Consider the following 10,538-nt stretch of genomic DNA (forward strand, 5'->3'; position numbering starts at 1 on the left):
GCTCAGATTCAGCTATCGGAGCATGAAGCTAATGTTTACTTACAATGCTAATGCTCTCTTACTCTCTGGCGCTCAGGACGTAGAGGAGCCAAACGGCTGTCTCACTGTTGCCAACTAGTGGTCAGAGGCTGAACTACAACATAAAAATGAACAGCTGGCAGGAAAGTTGACATTTTAAACCTTAATAAACAAATCGATACAGGGCTTTAGAATATCGATACAGTATCGGGAAATGAAATATCTTGATATTTCAGTGTATATTTTCTTACACCTCTAGTCACTACCACAATAAAATGACCATCTTTGCAAGCACAACAATTCTTTGAGTTCYCCTATTTGAACTAGATTGTGATTATTCAACAATCACATCCCATTTGTGCAGGTGAGGGCACAGAGGACCATGTTAGGGATGCAGTGAGACGTGCGGAGAGTTTGTATGTTCTGGAGCTTCTGGCAGGTCTTAATCCTGTTTGAGGGGTCCAACATTTCAACCACTAACAACTTTACAGAACCCCACTTCAAAAAGTTCAGACTATGACTAATTGGTTGTAGCTGCAGTATTTGGAAGACTATAAATCAGGGCTATTCAACTGGCGGCCCGCGGGCCACAGTAACCATAGTTCGGCCCACCAATTGGTTCATTCATCTCTTAAGCCCAAATCCCCGGTTTTCTACTTTAATTACTGTAAGTTCTTTTAGTTAAACATAGACATGTTTGGTGTCTACAGAAAGGTCAGAATGTTGGTTATAAGCTGGTAAAAACCATTTCTATAAACACTCAAGACAGTTAAAACTACAAGCAGTTGAAGATAAAATGATGAAAGTGAAAATAAAATAGGTTTAAAAATTTGGCAAGTCAGAGATGTTAAAATGTTATTTGTGTCAAAAAGGAGGCAGAATGTGTTCTTTTTGTTTTGATAATGTTTAATTATCATTACTTTTATTGGGTTCTGTATGTTGTATTCGTGATTAAATGCAGCAAAATAAACTAATTCAAAGGTAACAGATCTTTGTAATACTTGGTTTAGTTACATAATAACTTTAATTGCTGGATGTTCGGCCCCTGAGCTGTTGACCWGCAGTAACTGTGGCCCCCGGAGCAGTTTATTTGGATTGCCCTGRTGTAAATAATGAGTGGATTAAGATATATTCAGTTTTGAATCACCAGGCTGTGCTGGACGAAGACATGGTGCAGAGACTTTAGTTGGTTTCAGGTTTTGGACATTTTTCTAGAATCCTTTCAGTTGATAGTAATAATTACATTTATTTTTTAGATTTTATTCAGTTGTAAATGGATATATTGCTTTGTATATTRAGTTTTATTTATTTTCTTCTTCCTCACCCTCCTTAACCTCTCCTCGACCCTGACCTCCCGTCCCCTCCCACCCGGCCTCCCCTCCCCTCCCTCAGGTATCTGTACCTGTTGTTCTCCAGTGACGACTTGATGCCGTTGGAGAGCTGGGTTTTCAACACCGAGGCTCACCCGCTTCCTGTCCTCCACCTGGGCAACATCACCCTGCCTGGCAGCGAGCCTGCTCAGCGATAGACACACACATACCCCTCTTCCTCCTCCTCCACAGCACCAGGGGGCGCCACTTTACTGTCCACCTGCCTAAAAAATAAAAAACTAAAGAAAAAAAAACGTCACCAGACAAACTTCCATTCAGCCTTTTCATCTGGACTGCAGCCATGAACAGGAGGAGAAAGGAAGAGGGCCTCGGCACAGACCCACAGGAGCAGGAGAGAAACGGCTCTCTGGCTCCCCCTATCTCCTGCTCTGATGAACTGTCTGACTCTCCTCATAGATCTGTGTCCTCAGAAAGATGGTGTGTGCGCTGCTCAGCCTCAGTTTGGCTTGAATGGACTCTAAAACGACAGAGCTCCAAACCAGAGGCTTGATTTAGTTTTTTTGTTTTTGTTTGTTTTTTTTTTCTCTTCTTTTTGACCAAACTCTCCTCTCACACAGACTCCATCTGAGCCACAGAGGGAACTTTAGGAAGGACTCTGCAGTCACAGTTTGAACAGTTTTGTTGTTTTTCCAGAAAGGCGTTTGAACTCCACACAGTCTGTTTATGTGATCTCTGTTTTTGTTTGTTTGTTTGTTTGTTTTGGACAAACTCTTTATGGAGACACAGGGTTGAATCACAGCCCTCCACTTCTCCCCACCTTCTGTTTAACCTTCATCAGATGGAGCCAGACCTGCAGCTGTTAGCCAACAATCACAAATGACAGGTGGTCCCAGCAGAACCCACCTCCTCTGAGTCTCTCTTTTCACAACAGTGGACCATCAGAAGTGGGAAAGTAACTAACCACAGACCACAGCAGCCCCTCCCCTCCCCCACACCTTGATGTTTTCCACTTTCTCCACCAGTTGAACCATTCTGCTGCRACGTGGTCAGATGCTGCTTTTCTACATGTTTCAGATCATGTCGTTTCCCTCCAGCTTCTCTCAGATCTCTTCATGTTGCTTTAATAACGAGGTGGTGCCTGGTCATAATTAACGCTCYTGTGTTTGTGAGGTGGTTCTTCTGTAAATCCTTTGTTTGTGCACTTTGTACGGGGAAGAGCAGTGGAGGTGTAGCACTGAAACAGGTGAATAAATGAAAACGTTTCGTCTCCCTGCAGAGCTTACCATGTCACATTTTTCATCTCCYCTAAACATGTTTGTTGCTTTAACTCATCTTAACTCGTCTTCATGCTCCAGCTCTTCATCTTGTCTGAAATTCTTCAACTTTTGATTTTTAGCTTATGAATTTTTCAGCTATCATAAAACAGTTGAAAAATCAAGAGTCCTGTAAAAAAGTTTGATAAAAGTCAGTAAGGCACTTAAAAATGTTAATTCTCTTGAATAACTTTTTTATTCATTATTTTTATTGTTTCATTTGAGCTAAACTCTCAGATGTTAATTTTACTGTTAGCTGTGGGACCACAATTCAAACTCATTGGATTTGTTGCTTGTTGTGTCTTAATGCTACAATCAAAGAAATATTTTTGCACAAAAAGGCTAAAATTTCTCGAACCAGATGAAGTGTTTATCTATAGTCTGAGTCCTGTTAAAGGGATATATCAGGCATTTTGACATGAGGTTATATAGGAAGTTTATGAACAGTTAATATCTTACCTGGTATAGATCATAATTTAAACCAGTGGTTCCCAAACTTTTTATCTTCTGACCCACAAAATATTCATGGCAAAAACTTGTGACCCCAAATATTACTGGTCTGAGTACACAAACTTTGTTAATAACCCTAAAAACAAAGGCTAGACGAGTATAAATACGTATTTATACTCATTTTGTGTTTTTGTAATAATTATAGGGAAAATATTACATCACCAATTATTTTATTACCCTTTAAATTGATTTCTGAAGTGCAGTGGTTCCCAAACTTTTCAGTTTTTGACCCACAAAATAACAGTAGCAGAGACCTGTGACCACAACCATTTTTGGATGATAAACATTTGTATCAGGTCAACTAAACATGGACATAGTAACAATATTTATTTTTATACATTTAGGCAACTAAGGCAAAAATGTAATTAATGTAGAAAATATTTTCAGGACCCCACCTTGATGTTTCAGGACCCCACTTTGGGTCCCGACCCCAACTTTGGGAACCACTGCTTTAAACAATCTTAGTTTGGGGAAATAGTTTAATTCTGGCTGTAATGACGAGCTAACAACCTAAATGTATCATTGCCACCTTAAAACTGAAGTAAATTTCCAAAATTTCGTTACAGAAAATACAAACTTTATTTTATAAACGTTAACTCTGCTTTGCTTTGCACAAAAATTCGTGCTGAAGGTCCTCCCAAGCTGCACCGTACGAGCTACAGCTAACGGCTGCTTGTTTGTTTTTGCACAATTATAAACCATGAAATCTATGTAAAGATATATGTAATGCAATACTGAGAGCTCTATAAATGTTTCTTTTTAAAAAGTGCTCACATTACCAGACATTTATTTTTATTTATTTCATTTTTGCTGTTTTACAACAGCAGCAGTCTTCTTTATTTTCTTTTATTAAACCAGGCTAATCCCAATGAGACCTCAGACTTGTTTTACCAGGTGTATGTTTTTGTTCTTGACTGCTTTCAGAKTAGCCATTAGCTCTTCACCTGATCAGATTTTAACTGTTTCCTCAAACTGTGGTTGTTCAAAGAGCCAGTTGTAACGAGTAGATTTGTTTTATTTATAATCTTCACAGAGAGGCATTCTTCGAAATGTTTGATCATTTTAATGTGAGGTTAGCTTCAGCACACAGCAGAAAACATTTTAAATGCATCTAAAAGGAATAAAAAGTTGAGCCAGCTGAGCTGAAATGATGTGAAAGTGGGAACAAACTAAAGTTAAGAATAAAAACATGACGAGGCGACTGCAATGAACAGAAACAAGAATTTACTCATGAAACTGACTCAACTTTAAATAATTAAAAAGCTGTTTAATTTAATAAACTTGTGCTTTTCAATTTGTCTATTTCAACCTTTTTTATGCATCTTTTAGGTTTTTAAACATGTTGAGAAAACCTATTGTTCCAGGTGACAAAGCTGTGAGTTGATTATAATTATATTTACATCTTGACACTTTGTGTTGAAGTCACCTCCACAGACATGAAACCACTGCTGGGTTCATTTCATCCTCTTCATCATTAACAGCTGCTTCACTACAGCAATAATTCAACTGATGTTGGGCATTTTGTCTTTAAAAGCAGATTTCCTGCTGCAGTGAGCTCAGACATCTGATTGTTCCGATCATTCAGGGTTGAGTTATGAGCAGTTAGTATCTTACCTGTCGTAGATGGTTCTGGAAACAGGACTAGTTTTAACTTCACTACTGTTGGAGACAATATTGTAAGAAAATACACAAATTTTCCAGATATAGCGGAACAAAGTGACATCAGCACCATTTTATTACAACCATCATGCATATTTTTGTCGGAGTTTCGTCTCAAAATGCTTCATTCTCATCTCAATTTTTTTGTCTCAATTTAGTTTTACAGGTCGCCCAACCCTCCCAAAGTTCTCACACATATCTCGCCAAAAGTAAAATTGTTTTTGTGAAATTTTCATGTTAAAAATGACAGTGACACAAGAGCAAAGCTCTGCAATTTGACGAGGAACATGACAACACTGAGACATCATAGAGCCTCCTACAAATGTGTATTTTTATGTTATTTTCAAGTAAAGATGGAGGTGGAGGCAGTTAGCTGTAGCACTTCTGCTACATTTTGGTCACCAGGTATGTCATAAGTTTACCAGAATAACTGTGATGTGAATTTGTTTTTAGTGAAAAAAATTTTAAGATTGTCATTATTTCTGAATGAAGTATTTTAGAGGTGGTTTTTAAGACTTGGTCAGTCAAACTAACTCCATCAAAAAGAAAAAAAAAATTCTCCAAACCCTGGTTGATAAAAGCTCTATCTGCAACAAGTAAGACATTTATTGTTCCTAACTTCTACACAGAACACCACTTGAAAAAGTCTGAACTTTTCCTTTAAAAATGACTTGTTTCTCTTTACTTCAGAAGCAACAAAATGTTTTGTTTTTGTTTTGTTTGTTGGCAAAAATGTTAGGAGTAAACTATGAAGATGATGAAAGTTGACGTCTTAACAAATTCATCCTCATGTTTTATCACCTGAGCTGAGTTTTAAACTTTAAGTCAATATTTAATTTAAAATTCATCTAGCCAAGACAAAAAGGCCAGTTTGGATTTAAAATATAAAGGTTTATAATTTTTTCCCCTCTAACCGGGCATCATTTTAAATAATATTAAACATTAAACTAGCATCGACCCCACAGCAGTGACTGCTTTGTTTCCTCCATTTTTCTCTCAGTCTATTTAAATCATGTTTGTCCTCTCAGCTCATGATTGAAGACATTGTCAGGATTAAGCCCCGCCCCTCTCAGCCTCTGGCATCATCAAACTGCTGGGAGCAGAGTTGACTTTGAAAATTGAGTGTTCTGTATTTGTATTTTTACTGAAGGTAAAACTAAAGTATCTGTAAATATGTTTAAAACTGAGACACAAATTCAATAAAGATGGTATGAAAAGTGAACCAGAATCCCGTTTGACTCGTAGTTTTCTTTGTGTGTTGAGCAAAAAAAAAAAAAAAAAYCAACCTGTTTTCAGTTCACCTGCAGGATGAGGGTGCATGTCTGTGTTTTCACCAAATGATGTCTCTCAGRWGATGTTTCAATGAAAYGATGAAAGAAGTTTTGATCATGTTATCAGATAKTGATGAGAAAATACTTTCCAAACTAAGTGTAAGTTTAATAATTCCAGCTGCATTTGATGGTTGAGAGGCAACGACTGAAGTTTTGCCTTCTTCGTGTCCTTGTGTTGATATGAGAGGATGAAGATGAAAGCATTAATGAGCCTCAGACCTGTCGCAGAGCTCCGACATGTAAAGAACTGTTTTACTGCTTTCTGATAAAAGGGGAGCGATAAAACCATAAAAATGGACAAGTGAAGAGGAAAAAACCAAAACTTTAAATTGTGCTAACATATATAATTTGTAACTTTTTAAACTTTGTTCTAGCTTCAATCAGAATTCCAATCTAGAAAGCTGTGTACCTGTTTTACTCAGTTAAATTTAAAAACAGTCCTGTTMCAGGTGGGAGTGTTTGCAGGAGGTAAAAACCTCATCCTGCTGGAGGAAGAAAAAATGTGACACTTTTGTAAATAAGGTTTTAAAAAGCTTCAAATGAAAAATTAAGCTAAATATTGTATATCATTTTCTCTTTGTTCACAGAAAATGTAACTTTAACTTTTAAAAATTATTTTTAAAATGTACAGAAATGAAAAATAACAAGAAAAAGGAATTAAACATGTCAAWCAAAGCCAAAAAAATACACCGCCTGCTGAACCGAAAAAACAAGTCTCCACCTGGATTAAGGTCTGATGTGGGGTTGCTGCAGGTGGTCAGGTCCAGGTCCAGCAACAGTTTGTGCTCAAAGAATGAGGTCAGCTGACCTGAATATACTGAATAACCAGGTTATTCCATCAATGGATTGTTTCTTCCCTGATGGCACGGCCATATTCCAAGATGACAATGCCAGGATTCATGGGGCTCTTATTGTGAAAGAGTGGTTCATGGAGCATGAGACATCATTTTCACACATGGATTGGCTCCAGTGAGAATCTTTGGGATGTGCTGGAGAAGGCTTTGCACAGGGGTCAGACTCTACCATCATTAATGAAAGATCATGGTGAAACATTAATACAACACTGGATGGAAATAAATCTTGTGACATTGCAGAAGCTTATTGAAACAATGCCACAGAGAATATGTGCCAAAATCTAAACGTGGTCCATCAAAATATTAGTGTTTACCCTTTTTTTTTGACCACGCAGTGTATTTAAATGAGTAGGATAAAGCAAATGCTTATCTAGCCATGTATTCTCTTTCTTTCAAAATTCAGTTCAGGACTCTACATACACTCTATTCTTACTTAACCTTATTGCACTTTACACTATTCGCCAAATGCTTCCACTTCTCTATATCCTGACAAAAATATTGTTTTCAATCATTTTCTTAAAGGGATCCATGATTAGTTGTAACATTAGACTTTATTTGATAAAATATATTTTAAGTGTAAAATAAAGACTGTAAAAATACTGTAGGATGTTCAGTTTTATCATTTTTAAAGTAAAAGTTTAAAAACATATTACACGGATGGGGCCATTTTATTTACACGCAAAGCATTCTGGGTAAATGATGACGTCAACTAGGTCATTGGTGAGAGGCTGCTAGCGAGCTATATCCACCCTGAAGGTTAATCTTGGACAATATCTGATGATCGACTCTTTTAAATGAAACCAGAGAGCGTTGACAGAGAGGAGAAGGTAGAAATGACTCAGCCTGGAACTGAAAATATGGATGGAGGACAACAGAGCTGCTTCATGGAAGAAGAACCTCAGCTTAGCCTGTTAGCTTTAGCGTTAGCCCCGATGCTATCACCATATATATGTATTAGCTCAGCGCTACACATTCTCCTCTCGTCACTGAGGTCCTCCATCCACATGACAGAGAGGAGAACACAAAAATGACTCAGACTGCAACTGAAAATATGGATGGAGGACCTCAGTTTAGCTTGTTTGTCGCGCTAGCACCGAGCTAATACATATAAGGCAATATAGCTTGAGAGCTAGCGCAAAGGCTAACAGGCTAAGCTGAGGTTCTTCTTCCATGAAGCAGCTCTGTTGTTCTCCATCCATATTCTCAGTTCCAGGCTGAGTCATTTCTACCTTCTCCTCTCTGTCAACGCTCTCTGGTTTCATTTAAAAGAGTCGATCATCAGATATTGTCCAAGATTAACCTTCAGGGTGGATATAGCTCGCTAGCAGCCTCACACTGAGAACCTATCCACGTCATCATTTACCCAGAATGCTTTGCGTGTAAATGAAATGGCAACGTCCGTGTTAAAATATATTTTTAAAAATTTACAAAACTAAACAGCCTACAGTATTTTTACAGTCTTTATTTTACAGTTAAAATAAATGTTTATCAAATAAAGTCTAATGTTACAACTAATCGTGGATCCCTTTAAACTTACCAATAGATCTGCTTCCTTTCATCAAAACGTTCAACAAAGTCACACCACAAAATGAAATACACATACTCTCTATTTGTCTGAGCGTCTTCTTAAAGATATGTTTTCCTCTGAGATGACACTCGTCTCCTCTGTTCTTGAATATCTTCTAGATGTTACCAGGAAGTTAAAATATGTGTGATGAGTGACTGTTTTTAGTGTGGTCTTTCTCAGGAGCTGTTACTGTTTTTTGTGTGCCAGTGTTTAGTGAGCCTTTGATTTGGACTCAGATCACTTTTTCTTTGTAGGAAAATTTCTGCTTGGGAAGGTTTTTTCTCTCCACAAAGATTGCATATTTTAGCACTCAAACTGATGACGCTTCCATCTTATCACTCACAACCAAGTGTTTGCCCGCCTGTCAGCAAAATATATCATGGTTCACTATTTGTGAAACTCTGAAAGTAATTATTAGATAAACATTTACAAATGCTTAACTTTTGGAATTAATCGAATTTAAAATGGATGCCACAGCTAATCAACCTTAGTCAACAGGTCAAATGCTATAACTTAATCGATTTTAATAATGTTGGGCTAAAATATGATGTGGTAGTAGCTGAGAGTATTAGCCTAAACACACGCTTTGAGCTCTAATTGATCACACAAGATTTCTAGTGTTCACATAATGAGCGGGGTGGCTGAAGATGAATGTGCCCCCCCCCCCCCCCCCCCGCTCCTTCCTCTCACCAGGATCTCCGACAACAATAAAAACTTTCCTCTATTCTTATACACATTGATTATTTTTCACCAAAAATATTAAGATTTATTTATATTCTCTAAGGAACAAAAAAGGCAAGTTGTTTTGCTGCTCAGATCTCAGTGCTGGTAATAAGAGGTGATGCAACAAATCAGTAAATATAAGCAGGTATCAAATTCAAGCTGAACAAGTTGCCAAAATAATGATTTATCTAAATTCAATCTTTCCATGTGTCTTYTCTTTAGTCATGATATTTGCTCATGATTCCATTCTGTTATAAATAACCTGTGTTTATAGGGAGGAAAGTTAGGGGCTAATTAAAAACGCTCAACAACAGCATGATGTCAGACTGAGTCACTAAAAACATCATTATTTAATCAATGAAACCTTTGGGAAGGCTACAACGTGTGCTTGGACGTACACACAAATCAGTGGTGTTTGTGTGTGTGTCAGAGTGTTTAATGTGTTAATGGACCCTGTTGCTTACCCACCCATGGCTCTGAGTCACTGCTCAAACGGCACAAGAAGCAGGTAGAGAAGCTGTGGCCACCAAACAGGACCAGTTCACCTGCTGCTGTTTGTCTGTGCACGGCGGAGTTACGTCAGGACAGATTTCAGAATGAGTCAGAGCGTGAAACTCTGTTCATGGTTTTAGACCCAGAATCTGCAGGCAGGTGGAGCAGGAAAAACAAAATATTCTGGTATAACTCTAGATAGTAGTCTCCATAACTCTAAGTAGTGATGACTTCATGAGATTCTTTATGTCACTAGAACCAGATTTATGTTTGGACAGTATTTGTCCTGTTGAGCTCTAAAATAATAGCTTCATCCAAACCATCAACWTGWKTGCTAGATTCCATCTTAACCAGACTGTTCAAAGAAGCATTTCCCTTAATTAARATCCATATTTTAGATCTACTTAATTTGTCTCTAATGAATGGTTATGAATCACAGAGCTTTAAGGTTGCTGTAATTAAACTTTTACTTAAGAAACCTGATCTTGATTCAGGAGTTCTGGCCAACTACAGACCTATATCTAATCTCCCATTAATCTCAAAAATTCCTGAGGATAGTTCCAAATCAACTATGTGAACATCTGGATAGAAATAATCTATATGAGGAGTTTCAGTCAGGGTTTAGAGCTCATCATAGCACAGAAACAGCACTGGTGAAAGTTATTAATGATATTTTCTGTCATGGTCTGTGTTTATTTTCCTTAGTTTTCTAGTGTTTTCAGTGTTCCCCTGTGTTTCTC

General features: G+C 37.6%; 1 pseudogene; it reads left to right on the forward strand.

Annotated features, from left to right (window-relative positions):
* The first annotated feature begins 1,410 nt into the window (after positions 1-1,410).
* On the forward strand, positions 1,411-2,624 carry LOC106511179 (mannosyl-oligosaccharide 1,2-alpha-mannosidase IB pseudogene; annotated as a pseudogene).
* The last annotated feature ends 7,914 nt before the right edge of the window (positions 2,625-10,538 follow it).

The sequence above is a fragment of the Austrofundulus limnaeus genome, unplaced genomic scaffold (genome assembly GCF_001266775.1).
Source record: "Austrofundulus limnaeus strain Quisiro unplaced genomic scaffold, Austrofundulus_limnaeus-1.0 Scaffold2569, whole genome shotgun sequence".
NCBI lineage: Eukaryota > Metazoa > Chordata > Actinopteri > Cyprinodontiformes > Rivulidae > Austrofundulus > Austrofundulus limnaeus.